At 43.9% G+C, this 17,563-nt stretch overlaps 2 protein-coding genes across 20 annotated transcripts in view; one reads left to right on the top strand and one right to left on the bottom strand.

Annotated features, from left to right (window-relative positions):
* SCRG1 (stimulator of chondrogenesis 1) overlaps nt 1–17,563 on the bottom strand; it is a 97,396-nt gene that overhangs the window by 51,207 nt on the left and 28,626 nt on the right. The gene's annotated exons all lie outside the window — the stretch shown is intronic.
* Nucleotides 1–17,563, top strand: part of SAP30 (Sin3A associated protein 30) — a 100,311-nt gene that overhangs the window by 75,755 nt on the left and 6,993 nt on the right. For 16 of the 19 annotated variants that reach the window (XR_011254429.1, XR_011254413.1, XR_011254407.1 and 13 more), the window contains one exon: nt 6,959–7,128. The gene's annotated coding sequence lies outside the window, so the exon portion shown is untranslated. Of the gene's footprint in view, nt 1–6,958; nt 7,129–8,762; nt 9,933–17,563 lie in introns of those variants that run through there. The other 3 variants (XR_011254414.1, XR_011254420.1, XR_011254411.1) reach the window with 2 other exon arrangements.

Here is a 17,563-nt window from a genome sequence, read left to right as displayed (position 1 = left end):
TTCCAACCACAGAGCATGTATTTATCTGCCTTCTATCAGTGGCAGCCACCAAAAGAGCATCATGTTTTCATTTTATTAGTTGTGTAGAAGGGTCTAATGTGCCTGACTCTAAGACAGGGATATTTTTAAATAAAGAAACTTTCCCAAATCAAATGAAAGCATTTCTTTCTGGTAGTTCCCTGAGGAGGTGATAAACTTATTCCAATGACATTTTGGGGGCTCCTATTGAAGAATTGGACTTCCTTTGTGGCTCAGACAGTAAAGAATCTGCCTACAATGCAGGAGACCCGAGTTCAATCCCTGGGTTAGGATGATCCCCTGGAGAAGGAAATGACAACCCACTCCAGTATTCTTGCCTGGAGAACTCCAAGGACAGAGGAGACTGGTGGGCTATAATCCACGAGGTGGCAAAGAGTTGGATACAACTGAGGGACTAAACAACAATAGCAAATTGAAGAATTGTCTATGAAGAGTCAGCCACAGAAGAAATGGATCTCCTCTCTCTATAGAGATACAGCATTCTATCTTCTCCCTCCTCTAACAGCTTCAGCTAACAGTTTATATGCTTGTTGACACTGACCTTGAAAGCTGTTGTGAAGGACCATAAGGCCACCTACAGGGGAGGAGCCCAGAAGAGCCCCCAGTCTCCTTATAAAAGCAAGTCTCTTTGGAGCTAGCCTAAGTTACTTGGCTGTACTCTGCAAAGGAGAATTAAAAGAAAGCAAGGGGAACTTCCCTGGTGGTGCAGTGGCTAAGACTCCGTGCTCCCAATGCAGGTGGCCTGGGTTTGATCCCTAGTCAGGGAACTAGATCCCACATGCTGCAGCTAAGACCTGGCACAGCCAAATAAATAAATATAAATATTTATTAAAAACAAAATGAGGACTTAATTACACTTCCCTTTTTATCCCTACTCAGTACAGCGTGCCATACTGAGCACAAAGCAAAGCCTCAATTAACTTATGTTAGTGGCAGCCTCTATGCCATCCTAGGGTCATTCAGGCTGTGGACTGGATTGTCTGTGTTGACATCGCTCAGCTAAAGAGAAGCTGAGAGTTATCAGCTTGTTTAGACGCAAAGGTGATTCTGCTTTCCCCAGTAACCTAAAACTCAGTCTCCTACTGGAGTGACCACTTCCGCATTCTTAACAATGCAGTTTCACTCTGTCTTAGTCTGACCTGACTTCTCCAGCTAAGCTTATTCATGCAAGGCCAACAACAGCTGGAGAGAGGCACCTGCTGGCCTGGCCATCTGACTTCTGCCATGTATCACTGTCCTGCAGATGAACAAGTCAGAACAAAGGGACGGACTGCGTAGAGACAGGGCCCTGTACGTATAATTTTCATGAAAAGTTGGGCCTCTGGCTTACCCGTCAACTCCTTTTAAAGAACAGTTGCCTCTCAGGTTGGATCATCTCTCTTTTGCCTGCAACGTACAGGAAGATAAACCAACCTGCCCAATGTGACTCTCTTCAGAATGAGGTTTTCTGCCAGGATTCAGGTGCTGGAAAACTCATGTCCCTTGAAAAGAAGCCCCAGAAAAATGAAGACTTATTTGTATTTATTTTTGCATTTGGAGAGGGAGGGCGATGTCATCCATGTCTTAGACACATCTTAATTTGCGGATTTTTTCTTCTAAGACTCTCCTAATTGGATGAAAGTGCGCCGGGGCTGATTTATGGATCTCTGGAGGTGCCAGGCATCACTTCACATGTGCACAGCTGCTCTGCAGCAGTTTAACTTGGCGGAGGGTGTAAGCCTTGGAATTGTGTCATCTATTTGTACATGCTTACAACAGCCTCCTTGTGCAGGTTCTTCAAGATCCCTTGCAAGCATGGTCGAGCCTGGGTGTTGAAGGAGTCTCACGGAGTGATGTATCCTATTGGGAGGCTTTCAGAGTTTCCAGAATGCAGGATGAGACATGGATTCAGTTCCCCAGGGAATTAGATGGGCTGAGGTGGAGAGGCTGCCAGAATGTGAGACCTCAATCCCACAGCGGTCACCCAGCCAATGCTGGAAGTGCCACTGGGCACAACAGGCTCACTTTCATTCCGAGGTGCCACAGGGAAGCAGCTAAAAGCAGGAGCATGGCGGGGGGCGGGGGGGGGGGGGTGTGATGTTATGTGAGTCACCGCAGGTATAAATAACTTGAGAAGCTCTACTGACAATAGAGGATCTGGCCTCCACAGTAGCTAACAAGGCTATCTTCAAACTCAAAGGGCCTGCGTTCTGGCCCTGATGTCCTTTGTAGTCAAGGATGATAGTGTGGACACTGTGTTTCTCCCTGTAGCCAAGTGTGGCTGAAAATACCCGGGTGACAGATGATAAGGGCTTTCTGTGGAGCAGGGTGTGGGATGGGGCATGGAAAGCTTGTATGGGGGGCCTCCCAGCAGTCAGCTCAGCTTGTCACAGAGCATCAGGACTCCATCTGCAGCGACCCAGCAACCCTGGTATCATCCCCTTGGCTCCAGTGGCCCACAGGTGTCTCCACTCTTGAGCATCTTTCCCTGGGTCCTGTGACCAGGGATTTCCCCTCCTACCTGGCCGCTTGCTGTCTCACGTGCCCATGCTGGGCAGGCAGGCGAGGGCCAGCTTTCTTGCTACACTGTTTTCAGGGGATGAGGGGAGAGGCCTTTGAGGTGGGCTGGGTCCTTTGACAGCTTTGTTGATGGGTGGTTTTATTTTGCCACTTCAGCACTGATTTGTTCCCAACCTTTAAGGCTGAAAGGACTTCCCCTCCTTTCTCAACGTCTCCTGTCTTAGACCAGGGAGTGCAGAGGCAGTGCTTTCGGCTAAGATGGGCCTCTCGTGTCGGTAGGCTAAGTGGACCCTTACATAGTTTATAGCCTTAAAAAAACGGTACCATACCAGCCTATTTTCTTTTTTTTTTTTTTTTTTAATTTTTAGTTTTTTATTTTTTAAATTTTAAAATCTTTAATTCTTACATGCATTCCCAAACATGAACCCCCCTCCCACCTCCCTCCCCAGAACATCTTTCTGGGTCATCCCCATGCACCAGCCCCAAGCATGCTGCATCCTGCGTCAGACATAGACTGGCGATTCAATTCACATGATAGTATACATGTTAGAATGTCATTCTCCCAAATCATCCCACCCTCTCCCTCTCCCTCTGAGTCCAAAAGTCCGTTATACACATCTGTGTCTCTTTCCCTGTCTTGCATACAGGGTCGTCATTGCCATCTTCCTAAATTCCATATATATGTGTTAGTATACTGTATTGGTGTTTTTCTTTCTGGCTTACTTCACTCTGTATAATCGGCTCCAGTTTCATCCATCTCATCAGAACTGATTCAAATGAATTCTTTTTAACCGCTGAGTAATACTCCATTGTGTATATGTACCACAGCTTTCTTATCCATTCATCTGCTGATGGACATCTAGGTTGTTTCCATGTCCTGGCTATTATAAACAGTGCTGCAATGAACATTGGGGTACATGTGTCTCTTTCAATTCTGGTTTCCTCGGTGTGTATGCCCAGAAGTGGGATTGCTGGGTCATAAGGTAGTTCTATTTGCAATTTTTTAAGGAATCTCCACACTGTTCTCCATAGTGGCTGTACTAGTTTGCATTCCCACCAACAGTGTAGGAGGGTTCCCTTTTCTCCACACCCTCTCCAGCATTTATTGCTTGCAGATTTTTGGATCGCAGCCATTCTGACTGGTGTGAAGTGGTACCTCATTGTGGTTTTGATTTGCATTTCTCTAATAATGAGTGATGTTGAGCATCTTTTCATGTGTTTGTTAGCCATCCGTATGTCTTCTTTGGAGAAATGTCTATTTAGTTCTTTGGCCCATTTTTTGATTGGGTCGTTTATTTTTCTGGAGTTGAGCTGCAGAAGTTGCTTGTATATTTTTGAGATTAGTTGTTTGTCAGTTGCTTCATTTGCTATTATTTTCTCCCATTCAGATGGCTGTCTTTTCACCTTGCTTATATTTTCCTTTGTTGTGCAGAAGCTTTTAATTTTAATTAGATCCCATTTGTTTATTTTTGCTTTTATTTCCAGAATTCTGGGAGGTGGATCATAGAGGATCCTGCTGTGATTTATTAGCCTATTTTCAAAATCCTTTTTCTTTAAGGTTAGAAATTCCTAAAGGCTAATCTCAGAAACCTAGTAATGGGTTCACAAGCCACCGACAGAGCTCAAGTGAGGCCCAGGCAGCGCTGGTTGGCTTCAGCCAACGGCAAGCACTGAGTGGCTGCTTTTTACTTCGCCTCTTTGGCAAATAAAAATCTTCTCACATGTGGGTTCAAGATGGGATTAGGAAAGATAGGAAAAGGGCTTTTTGGTGGTGCCTTAGCCTTAAAATCTCCTACAGGAGGAACTGCAAAGTATCTTGAACAGGGCAAGTCCAAGAAGCTTACTAGCTCCTTCACTTCCTCGAGAAGCATCTGAACTGAGGGTAGCTTTGGGCATAAGGAACTTGTGATGAGGATGGGTGAGATGAGAGGGTGGGGGCTGAGACCTACCCTGGCCACTGGGTTTCCGCGGGAGGGAGAGACAACCCAGTGCCTCCACGAGCAGCCAGGGGACACCAAGTGTCCAAGAAGGGACACCTGCTCGGGAGGGAGAAGGGCCCTGGAATTAGGAGGCAGAGGAACTGAAAACAGACTTTGTCTACTTCCCAATCCTGTCTCTTTGGTTTGAGGTCATCCAAGAGTCCCATCCTACACAATGTTTGAAGCTGTTTCTCCAGGGCACATCTCTAAATCAGCTTTCATCTCTTCCTGGCCCTGAGAGGATGCTGGAAGTGAGGCCTAGTCCCCAAGTCTCCAGCACATGAACCAGTGGTCTCTGATCTTGTAGATATTATTATTATTTTTTTTTCAAAGAAACTAGGAGGAATGGGATTAAGGGTAACAAGCATCTAGTATGTGTTGTTATTCCCCTTTTGTAGATGAGGAAACTGAAGTTTGGTTATGGAACCAGGCTCATGTGAGAGTGAACAGCAAAGCTGGGATGTAAACTGAAGCCACCTCCCAGGGGTGAGCAGGTTGGCAAGTCAGCCCGAATCAAGGAGCCCCTGCATTTGACGTTGGCAGCTCTGTGTCAGAACCCTGGTCTTCTCTCTAAAGTCCTGACCAAGAACTCCAAGAAAACATTGAAGTTCTCCTCATGGTGTTTGAGAAGGAAATAGTTCCTCTGAGATCCTCCTTCTCCAAGGAAGATCCTAGTAGGTTTGGGTTGATAGACCCCCAAGAAGTCACTGGTAATAGAGGCTGACACCCCTATAAAATCAATCTATGCCCAATAGGCTGAGCCCTTGGTTTCCTTTTTTCCACTGGATTTCTGTCAGGAATCCCAACTTCACAGCTTGTGACACGATCCGGCCCTTCCAGTTACAGAGCTCTTCCTCGTGAATTACTCAGTCAAACCTCAAAGCCCGTGTATCATTCCTTCTCTGTCAGGTGAGGACATGGAGACAGAACGCCCATGCCTTCCTGACGGCAGCACAGCTAGGACCCCGGCGACTGGGGTAGAATCTAGACCACGAGTGCTCTTAGCACTGCCCCGCCCTGCTCCTTCTCCACATCCTATGCAAGGGTTTATTGAGGACCATGCTTCTGCACAAGGCAGCCGATGGCAGCAGTGGTCACCTGGAGGCAAGGTCCTAGGGTGTGGTGCTGGTGGGGTTGGCCCAAGAAATTAAAATCAGGGCTGACTGGGGTACAACAGGAGGGATGCCAAGCTTGGCCGCCAGACCCAGCCTGAATTGGGCAGTGCTGGCAGCATGCAGTGTTATGAAACATTTTCAAAGTACCTAAGAAATCTTTTTTAAGGTGATAAAATTTCTATGTTCAAAGTGTTAGAAAATCTTTGAAACAAGCCATTCCTAAGTAGGTTGAGGTAAGTATTGCTCAGACATACTATTCACATGTGTAAGAGTAAGGTCTTCATAAAATAGAACTGAATTCAATTGTTTAAAATGGGCTTGCTCTTGGGTTGCATGGAGACATGCATGTGATTTAATTGTAGCCCTCACTTTTCAACGTTTTGACTGTCAGACATAGGATGGCACCTTTCCTAGGAAATGTGATTTATAATATACTCTACACTTAGTGATAATTGAGTTTGTATATTAGTTAGGGTTAGATTGCTAGAAGATCCAAAATAGCACTGGTTTAAAGAAAATAGTTTATTTTTCTCTCATGAAAAGAGGTCAGGAGTCTGTTCATGGATGGTTTGGTGGCTTCCTGGTGTCAAGGACTTCTGCTCCTCCTATCTTGTTACTCACTATGCATGAATTCTATTTTCAAATTCACCTCATGGCCCAATATGGCTGCTGGAGTGCCAACAATTATATCTGCAGTCCAGGGACAAAAAGACAGAGGAAGCAAGAATGAAGGAACACTCTCTTCCACTTTCACTTATGTCTCCTCGGCTAGAACTCCATGATTTTCCAGGTCTGGCTACAAAACAGACTGAGAAATGTATGATTTTAGCTAGCCATAATGTTCTCAGCTAAAACGATAGGATTATTTTTACAAAGAAAAAAATGAGAACAAATATTTAATGGCAATTAGGGGTCTATATACCACAGCTTGATTCTGGAACCTATTCCCTTCATCTTGTTCCCTAGGCTCCAACACTTGCTTCTTGCCCACGTGCATTTAGATTTCCAGCGTTAAGGTCCTGTTGAGAACTGCGGAATGTCTGAGATTCCCCCTGCTTGTGCGTGAGGAGCCAGCATGCCAGTGTCCTGGGTGCTGGCAGGAGACACAAGGCCCTGGGTCAGAGATAAAGGCTTAGTTACAGCAAGTCTGAGTGCCAGTCTTTTCTTGCGGCAGCTCCCAGCCTCAGTCCCCATAGGGGGACAGCTGCACAGCAGCAGCCGGCATCACCGGAGAGGCACTGTGAGCTCAAGGAAGGCAATGGTTGTCTGGGGGGAGGGGAGGCTGCTGGCCTTCTGCAGAGGGAAACTCCACCTCTGTACTTCCAGGCCGTCCACTGTGAGGCACCCTTGTGAAGACAGTCCATCCAGAACACCGGTGTCAGCGTCTCTGCCTGCAAGATGTCAGAGGAGAGGCCGTGGGGAACAAAGACCGACGTGACACAGTACACGTGGAGCGGGTCACCAGGAAAGAAGCACCAGACACTCCCCGGCCTCTTGTGAGTGGGCAGAGCTCTGGGGGCTGTGGGGGAGGGAGGGGCGAGGCTGGACCTTGAGCCGGTAGAGGCTCCGCCCCACGTGTGGGTGTGCAGATGGGGCCGATGCTTCACACACCTACTCTCCGTGGACAGATGGAGTCAGGTTCTGCTCATCTCGTGTGTCCTGTTGGCCCTCTGTCCCACCCCTCAGCGTCCTCTCGTCTCCGTGAAGGAATTCTTGTGCCCTGAGGGAAAGCATATCTCCTGTGTTTCTGAATTCAGGGGGCCGGTTGCCCTGGATTCTAGGGTTCCCTGGCAGGGCATAAGGGTCCACCAGGGACAGACCACTGCTGGTCTGGGACTGGAATACCCTCTGGATTCCCTCAGGGAAACGAGAATTTCGGGAACCCTCACAGCCCTCAGCATGGCAGGATTCACTGAGGTGACCTGAGCTCAGAGCTGAAAGTGCTCCTAATAGGTTGTTAGGGGCTGGGGTGTGGCGGGGGGAGTACAGCCGTCCTGACCCTGTTTTGGGGAAGTTTAAAAGCATACAAGTGAGTCCAGTCAGGGAAACAAAAGCAGGTAAGCAACTGTTTAGTGCTCCACTTGTCCTATGGAAGTAACATGCAAGTCATGTATGGAGTTTTGAATGTTTTAGTATGTAGTTGCTGAGTCGTGACTGACTCTTGCGACCCCATGGACTATAGCCCAGCAAGTTCCTCTGTCCACAGGATTTCCCAAGCAAGAATACTGGAGTGGGTTGCCATTCCTCCTCCAGGGGATCTTCCTGGGATCAAACGTGTCTCCTGCATTGGCAGGCAGATTCTTTACCTGCTGAGCCTTTGGGGAAGCCCAGAAATGTTTTAGTAGCTGTATCAAACATATGAAACATCGATTAAATTAATTTTAATATTATATTTTATTTAACTCAATATACTGAAAATGTGATCAGTTTAGTATGCAGTCAGTATAAAATTATTTGGGAAATAGTTCACATTTTATGCTAATCTTCCTAGTGTGGCATGCATTTTATACCTATGGTGAGTCTCAGTTCAGACAAGTCACATTCAAGGGTTCAATAACTATATGAAGGTCGTGGCTTCCATAGCAGACAGCAAAGGCTTAGTCCAAGATTGTGTGGCGTGTGTGTGTGTGTGTGGAGTGTGTGTGTGTGTGTGTGGAGTCAGTGGTGCTTGACACGGACAATACATGTACTGTCCCGACCTTGTCTTCTGTGGGTGGGGCAAGTGTTCTGTCTTCCCAGGTGTGCAGGGTGTCCTTTTCTTTTCCTCACATCTTCCTTTGCACACGGGAAAGTCAGCTATAGGGGAGACTTGGTGCTTGCTACCTTAGAGACAGGCCCATATCTGGCTGGCTTAAAGAACATTTATGGACGAAATGGCCAATCTGAAGTTTTTTTTTTTTTAAAAAGAAGTTGTGGGGAGACAGGTTAAAAAGAGAAGAGGAAGCAGGAGGAGGAGAAAACCTTGTAAACTGCAGAATACACTACACGTGCGGTCGAATGGAACAAATTCTTTACTTGGTACATAGGCTTGTCCTAGGCAGTGTGCTTGAAGGGAGAATTCCCAAGAAGCAGTGAGAGGTTCGGAGTCATTCACTGACTTAATCATGATCCATTTTCTTGCCTTGAACAGTGCCAGCTGGAATATGTTACATTCTATCCCAGGAAGGGAATCCAAGGAACAATTCCCAGCAAGCAGTTGTTCAGTATGCAGAGAGTAAAAACCTCCAAGGCCTTTCATTAGACGTTTCACAAGATTTTTCCATCATCTTCCACCTAGAGCAGTGCAGTGTAGCAGTGTTAGCCGCTCAGTTGTGTCCGACTCTTTGCGACCCCACAAAGGCTCCTCTGTCCATGGGATTCTCCAGGCAAGAATACTGGAGTGGATTGCCATTCCCTTCTCCAGAGCATCTTCCTGACCCAGGGATTGAACCCAGGTCTCCTGCATTGTAGGCAGATTCTTTACCATCTGAGCTACAGGGAAAATCCACCTAGAGAGATGTAGTCAAATGGGAAAATTAGGACTGGAACATTATACAGTTTGGGACCCAATGCTGTGTTGGTGTGAGGAGAGAATCAGATTCCAGTCAGAAGGCAATTTGAGTTTTGGTACAAGATAATTCACTTAGGGCAGGCTTCCCTGGTGGCTCAGAAGGTAAATAAGAAGATGGAAAAAACAACAAGGCAAGCCTGGTAAATACCTGACACAAACATGGAACAGTACAAATACTTAACTCAGCCCTGTCCCAGGTACCTGAGATAAGTGCTTGGTCTAATGATATTTTAGCATTCAACTCTGTAATATGGGACAAAATAATGGAATTAATATTCGAAACTATAAAAATGCAGTGAACTCTATATTGTGAATTGAACTGTACACTGTGAACTGGGAAAAATGAACATCAATTTGAGGGCTATGACAGACTTAAGATGTATAATTTTGAAATATTATGTTCATTTACTTTATCTGCGATTTTAAGGAAATGCCAATATTCTATTTGACTCACAGACCTGATGTAGCCCCCTTAACTATGAATGTCCACAGGAGGAAAAATGAACTGAGCCTATAAACTAGTTTCTCTACTTTCTGAACTATTATTAGCTAAGAGTTGTCCCCCTCTTCCAAATGTGGGCCTGATATTAATACTACAGAGGGGTGGTATCTATACCCATATGTATGTACAATTCCAGGAAGCTGGGACTTTTCTGGATCATGTGGACTAACAAAAAATTTCTCATGGAATACACAACGAATTGAAACAATGCTTTAAATTTTTTTATTAATTATAATTTATCAAGTTAATGTAGTCTGTTCTTTATTTGGATGTGACTAAACAGTCTACTGACAAGGTATTTTCCTGTTGTACTGAAGAATCACATGACCCAGTTTTTGGCATTGGTCTAGAATCTAGGTATTATTGTATTATGCAAAAGAATCATTAGAGTTTAACCTAATTGACTACTCAAGTCTCTACAGATTAAAAGTCAGTGATTCCACCCATGAGACAAGCCAGCACAGGTGCACAGCAGTTGACCCTTGACCTGCCAGCTGTTGCCTTTTGGGTTCACGTGACTGAGAGGAAGGTGGAAAAGCCCGAATTTGTTGACAAAAACTGCTAGCCACCAAACGCCAGGATTTTTTTGCCTTGGATTATTTTGGGAGAACCCTGCCAACAATTTCATAAAGATAACTTGGACATTTGCCTATAATTCTTGTAACCCCTCCCAGCTGGAGCTAAGTATTAGCATTAAGACACTCCTGTTAAAATGGTCCTCCAAGGTTCAGTGTCTCTATGCTGCCTTAATCTGCTCCCAGTTCCACTTCACCTGAATTCCCAAAGCCACACATGTTCTTCTATTCTAGTGATGCGGAGTCACATCAAGTCAGCCAAGCCAGCAAGCTTGGGAGTTGGAGAATAACATTTTGAAATCATCTAAAAAGAACATGTTTTTTAATTACAAGAGGGTTGAAGATAAGATTTCTCCCCAAATAATTGAACCCAAAAGGAACTAAGGCTTTGTCAAAATGGAATTATTTAAAAAATCAATAGTGTTCAATAATTATTTCAATGATATAAGTCAGTGCTCCATACATATTTTAGGCCAATAGGCCCACAAACTCCTCCCACTTATCCCTCACTGATGAAAACCTTTCCATAGTGTGTGCTATGTGCCGAGCACGTGGTTGGGTATCCAGACAATGCTCTGTGTGAGGGCGATAGCCCTGCTCTGAGAGCCATTCTCTGAGCTCCAACCAGACAAGGACAGCCACCCGATGCCCTCGCATCTCTCCCACTGACACTCACTGAGACTTATTCCATGGCTCTCCCCTTTTCAACTGACAGACACCAGAGAACGACCGTGATTGTGGAGAGCCCAGTACACTAACGACACAAAGCATGACTTGAAAGTGGATGCTTCCCTATTCTGAAACCCACTGATAAACACAAACTTTGCAGATAAAACAACAGTAACGGAGAACAGGAGGCAGTTGCTAGGGGTCGGCGGGAAGGAGGGAGCTGACGGCAAAGGGCAGCAGCGGGAGCTTTCTGTGGGATGGAGTGGTTGCTTCTGGGTCCTCATGGTGGTGCATCTATGACTCTGTGCATCTCAAAATGTACAGAAATGTGCACACACAAAGTGAATTGCACCATATGCACATTAACAGTAAACTCAAAGAAAAGGGACCGACCCCTCTCTACTGTTGGTAGAAATGTCAATTGGTGCAGCCACTATGGAGAACAGTATGGAAGTCCTTAAAACTGTATGATCCGGCAATCCCACTCCTCAGCATATATCTAAACAAAACTTTTAATTCGAAAGGATACGTGCCCACCAGTGTTCACAGCAGCACTATTCACAACAGCCAAGATAGGGAAGCAACCTAAATGTCCATCAACAGATGAATGGATAAAGAAGATGTGGTATGTATGTGCAACAGAAAATAACTCAGACATCAAAAAGAATGAAATGCTGCCATCTGCAGCAGCTCAGACAGACCTGTGAAGATAAACATTTAGTAGATGTGCTGGGCAAGAGTAAGACTCTGTCTCCTGAAACCCAGCAAGAGCGAGAACTCTGCCCCCAGAGACAGAGTAAGCAGTGACAGCGCAGGTCCAGACCCTATTCCAACCGGGCCCGTCGAATCAGGCAATGAGCCTGACCCACCTGCGTATTTCCAGCACCGTGTTTTGCTCAGAGTAGGTGCTCACAATGTCTTGTTTTACCTGAAGTGTTAGGAGTAGAAGGCTTCCAGCAGGCACAGCATACAGAGCAGCAACTCGGAGTATCCCCGGTGCAGTGATCCATGTAACTTAGAGTTAATTCTGCCACCGTGTGTAAACAAAGACTGCCCAAGGCATTTTCATTTCGTTTAGTTTGGCTGTCACTCAAGGCAGAGTTCAGAATTAAGGAATTGGATACTATCTTGGATATTAGTGATGGGCCATAAAAAATAAATTAGGTCCTTTAAATAGTAAGTACTGCATAAAACCACCCAGGGATTAGTCAGAGAAAAAAATGGCAAAGCAAATTTTTAAGAAAATTTTTCTGTAATCAATTGAATCTTTTTAGAATTCAGACAATATAAGATGACTCAGAATTTGGTCATAAAAAGAAAGCTGCCAAAATAATAACATAAAATAAATGTTGAACCCTTTATTTTTATGAGTTTGTTTTCTCAAAAGAAAACAGAGGTGCTGCCAATTTATCCCTCAGTAACCTTCCAACTGGTAAAGCATTAAAATAATTTATGCTATTTAAAAATTATAAGGAATTCATTAAATTGGCAAGATCTCAGATTTCATGTATTGAGGATTTTGCTTTGATGGGAAGCAAACTCCCTATTGGGATTAGATATTTTTGGATATGAGCAGCAGTTCTCTTCTCACTGGAGGGAAAATGATGAATAAATGAGTGAATAAGAAATTCTTACCTGCGAATTCCTCTGTCAGCATCAGATACCAACAAAGCAGCCTGCAGGAAGGAGAGGCAGGGGAAGGTGGGGGGGGGCTCGGGGAGTCTGGCCTTCTGGGTGTAGGTAGGGAAGAGCTGCCCTCCAACCCAGGGGGAGGCTTGCTCCTGCAGCCTGACTGTCTACACATGGCCACAGACTCTGTAAGAGGCATATGTTGTTGCTTATGCCGCGTTGTAGCTGCCCAGGCTCCGTGCCTGCACCCATGTCTCTCTAGCATATGAGAGACAGCCTTTCCAGAGGTCTTACCTTTGTCAGGAGGGAAAGCATCTGGCCCAGCCCAGATGGAGAAGCAAGGCAGAGTTAGGATCAGGGTTACAGTTCATATTAGTGATCTGTCCATTTCCTTTCTTCTTTTCCTTTCCCTCTTTCTCTCTAATCTGTTTATCACTGGTAAGCACCATAATATATATTTACCAGGTGGTATAAGATGTTATCAGTTCAGTTCAGTCTCTCAGTCGTGTCCAACTCTTAGCAACCCCATGGACTGCAGCATGCCAGGCCTCCCTGTCCATCACCAACTCCAGGAGTTTATCCAAACTCATGTCCATTGAGTCAGTGATGTCATCCAACCATCTCATCCTCTGTTGTCCCCTTCTCCTCCTGCCCTCAATCTTTCCCAGCATCAGGGTCTTTGCCAATGAGTCAACTCTTCGCATCAGGTGGCCAAAGTATTGGAGTTTCAGCTTCAACATTAGTCCTTCCAATGACACTCAGGACTGATCTTTAGGATGGACTGGTTGGATATCCTTGCAGTCTAAGGGACTCACAAGAGTCTTCTCCAACACCACAGTTCAAAAGCATCAATTCTTTAGCCCTCAGCTTTCTTTATAGTCTAACTCTCACATCCATACATGACTGCTGGAAAAACCATAGCCTTGACTAGACAGACCTTTGTTGGCAAAATAATGTCTCTGCTTTTTAATATGCTGTCTAGGTTGGTCATAACTTTTCTTCCAAGAAGTAAGTGTCTTTTAATTTCATGGCTGCAGTCACCATCTGCAGTGATTTGGGAGCCCCCCAAAAATAAAGTCAGCCACTGTTTCCACTGTTTCCCCATCTATTTGCCATGAAGTGATGGGACCAGATGCCATGATCTTCGTTTTCTGAATGCTGATCTTTAAGCCAACTTTTTCACTCTTCTCTTTCACTTTCATCAAGAGGTTCTTTAGTTCTTCACTATCTGCCATTAGGGTGGTATCATCTGCATATCTGAGGTTATTGATATTTCTCTTGGCAATCTTGATTCCAGTTTGTGCTTCCTCCAGCCCAGCGTTTCTCATGATGTACTCTGCATAGAAGTTAAATAAGTAGGGTGACAATATACAGCCTTGACGTACTCCTTTTCCTATTTGGAACCAGTCTGTTATTCCATGTCCAGTTCTAACTGTTGCTTCCTGACCTGCATACAGATTTCTCAAGAGGCAGGTCAGGTGGTCTGGTAGTCCCATCTCTTTCAGAATTTTCCAGTTTATTGTGATCCACACAGTCAAAGGCTTTGGAATAGTCAATAAAGCAGAAATAGATGTTTTCCTGGAACTCTTGCTTTTTCGATGATCCAGCGGATGTTGGCAATTTGATCTCTGGTTCCTCTACCTTTTCTAAAACCAGCTTGAAATTCAGTTCACATATTGCTAAAGCCTGGCTTGGAGAATTTTGAGCATTACTGTACTAGCATGTGAGATATGTACAATTGTTCAGTAGTTTGCGCATTCTTTGGCATTGCCTTTCTTTGGGATTGGAACCAAACTGACCTTTTCCAGTCCTGTGGCCACTGCTGAGTTTTCCCAATTTGTTGGCATATTGAGTGCAGCACTTTCACAGCATCATCTTTCAGGATTTGAAATAGCTCAACTGGAATGCCATCACCTCCACTAGCTTTGTTCCTAGTCATGCTTCCTAAGGCCCACTTGACTTCACATTCCAGTATGTCTGGCTCTAGGTGAGTGATCACACCATCGTGATTATCTGGGTTGTGAAGATCTTTTTTGTATAGTTCTTCTGCGTATTCTTGCCACCTCTTCTTAATATCTTCTGCTTCTGTAAGGTCCATACCATTTCTGTCCTTTATTGAGCCTATCTTTGCATGAAATGTTCCCTTGGTATCTCTGATTTTCTTGAAGAGATCTCTAGTCTTTCCCATTCTATTGTTTTCCTCTATTTTCATTGATTGCTGAAGAAGGCTTTCTTATCTCTCCTTGCTATTCTTTGGAACTCTGCATTCAAATGGGTATATCTTTCCTTTTCTCCTTTGCTTTTCACTTCTCTTCTTTTCATAGCTATTTGTAAGGCCTCCTCAGAGAGCCATTTTGCCTTTTTGCATTTCTTTTACTTGGGGATGGTCTTGATCCCTGTCTCCTATATAATGTCATGAACTTCCGTCCATCGTTCATCAGGCACTCTGCCTATAGTAGAAGTTAAAAGGCTTTTTTTTTTAAATTTTTTATTTTTTATTTTAATATCTTTAATTCTTACATTAAACATGTAAGAATTCTCAAACATGAACCCCCCTCCCACCTCCCTCCCCATAACATCTCTCTGGGTCATCCCCATGCACCAGCCCCAAGCATGCTGCAACCTGCGTCAGACATAGACTGGCGATTTGATTCTTACATGATAGTATACATTTTAGAATGTCATTCTCCCAAATCATCCCACCCTCTCCCTCTCCCTCTGAGTCCAAAAGTCCGTTATACACATCTGTGTCTCTTTCCCTGTCTGCATACAGGGTCGTCATTGCCATCTTCCTAAATTCCATATATATGTGTTAGTATACTGTATTGGTGTTTTTCTTTCCGGCTTACTTCACTCTGTATAATCGGCTCCAGTTTCATCCATCTCATCAGAACTGATTCAAATGAATTCTTTTTTACGGCTGAGTAATACTCCATTGTGTATATGTACCACAGCTTTCTTATCCATTCATCTGCTGATGGACATCTAGGTTGTTTCCATGTCCTGGCTATTATAAACTGAGTGTCTCCACTGTATAAGCATTCCACCGTGCTAGTCGTAGGGAGGTGAGGTGCAAGATGAACGGGTCTGATCTGTCTCTCCCCTTTGGCATTCACAGTCTAAATGACTGATATCAACTCACAGGCAATTTGGTATTTAAATCATATTAATGTGTCAGGTAGACTGGTTGCTAAGCAAGTGATCGTAAAGACTGTAGAAAAAAGAAGCAAGCAAAGACAACAACAACAACAACAAAAAAAACCAAATTACCTTTCAATCAAAGCTAACTGTTACATAACAAAGATCCAAACTGGATCACTTACCTTCTTTTTTTTTTTTTTTTGAGGAGTTCCTGACATTTATTTTTTACTTGTCGTCATTCTGACATCCCACAGTTCATAGAGCTATCCCAGCCTTTACCATTCCAAATTTGGCTTTGAATTTTAATTTTTTTAATTGAAGGATAACTGCTTTACAGAATTTTGTGGTTTTCTGTCATACTTCAACAAGAATCAGCCATAGGTACACCCATGTTCCCTCCCTTCCAGCCCTCCCTCCCATCTCCCTCCCCACCCCACCCTTCAGCCTGTCGCAGAGCCCAGTTTGAGTTCCCTGAGTCATACAGCAAATTCCCACTGGCTATTTTACATATGGTGCTACAAATTTCTATATTACTCTCTCCGTACATCTCCCCTTCTCCCTCCTCTCCTCCCCCCATGTCCACTGGTCTGTTCTCTATGTCTGTTTCTCCTTTGCTGCCCTGAAAATAAATTCATCAGTGCCATCTTTTTAGATTCCGTATTTATGTCAGTATACTATATTTATATTTCTCTGACTTAACTTTACTCTGTATAATAGGCTCTAGGTTCATCCACCTCATTAGAATGGATTCAAATGTGTTCCTTTTTATGGCTAAGTAGAATTCCATTGTACAAATTTACCATACCTCTTTATCCATTCATCTGTTGATGGACAGCTAGGTTGCTTCCTTGTTCTAGCTATTGTAAACAGTGCTGTAGTGAACATTGGGGTACATGTGTCTTTTTCAACTTTGGTTTCCTCAGGATACATGCCTAGGAGTGGGATCGCTGGTTCATATGGTGGTTTTATTCCTAGCTTTTTAAGGAATCTACATACTGTCTTTCATAGTGGCTGTATCAGTTTACATTCCTACCAGCAATGCAAGAGCATTCCCTTTTCTGCATACCCTCTCCAGCATTTATTGTTTGTAGACTTTTTGACGATGGCTACTCTGATTAGTGTGATGTGGTATCTCATTGTAGTTTGGATTTGTATTTCTCTAATAATGAGTGATGTTGAGCATCTTTTCATGTGCTTGTTAGCCATCTGTATGTCTTCTTTGGAGAAATGTCTCTTCAGCTCCCTTTCTCACGTTTTGACTGGGTTGTTTGCTTTTCTGGTATTGAGTTGTATGAGCTGCTTGTATATTTTGGAAATTCTTTATCAGTTGTTTCCTTTGCTACCATTTTCTCCCATTCTGAGGGTTGTTTTTTCACCTTGTTTGTACTTTCCTGTGCTGTGCAAAAGCTTTTAAGTTTAATTAGGTCCCACTTACTTATTTTTGTTTTTATTTCCATTACTCTAGAAGGTGGGTCATAGAAGATCTTGCTTTGACTTATGTCATTGAGTGTTCTGCCTATGTTTTCCTCTAAGAGTTTTATACTTTCTGGTCTTACATTTAGGTCTTTAATCCACTTTGAGTTTATCTTTGTGTATAGTATTAGGTAGTGTTCTAATTTCATTCTTTTGCACGTAGCTGTCCAGTTTTCCCAGCATCACTTGTTGATAAAAACAATATGATCATCTCAATAGATGCAGAAAAAGCCTTTGACAAAATTTAGCATCCACTTATGATAAAAGCGCTTCAAAAAATGGGCATCGAAGGAACCTATCTCAACATAGTAAAGGTCATATATGAATCTTACAGCAAACATTATTCTCAATGGTGAAAAACTAAAAGCATTCCCTCTAAGATCAGGAACAAG

The sequence above is a fragment of the Ovis canadensis genome, chromosome 2, assembly GCF_042477335.2.
Source record: "Ovis canadensis isolate MfBH-ARS-UI-01 breed Bighorn chromosome 2, ARS-UI_OviCan_v2, whole genome shotgun sequence".
NCBI lineage: Eukaryota > Metazoa > Chordata > Mammalia > Artiodactyla > Bovidae > Ovis > Ovis canadensis.
This window is presented reverse-complemented; position numbering and strand designations above follow the sequence as displayed.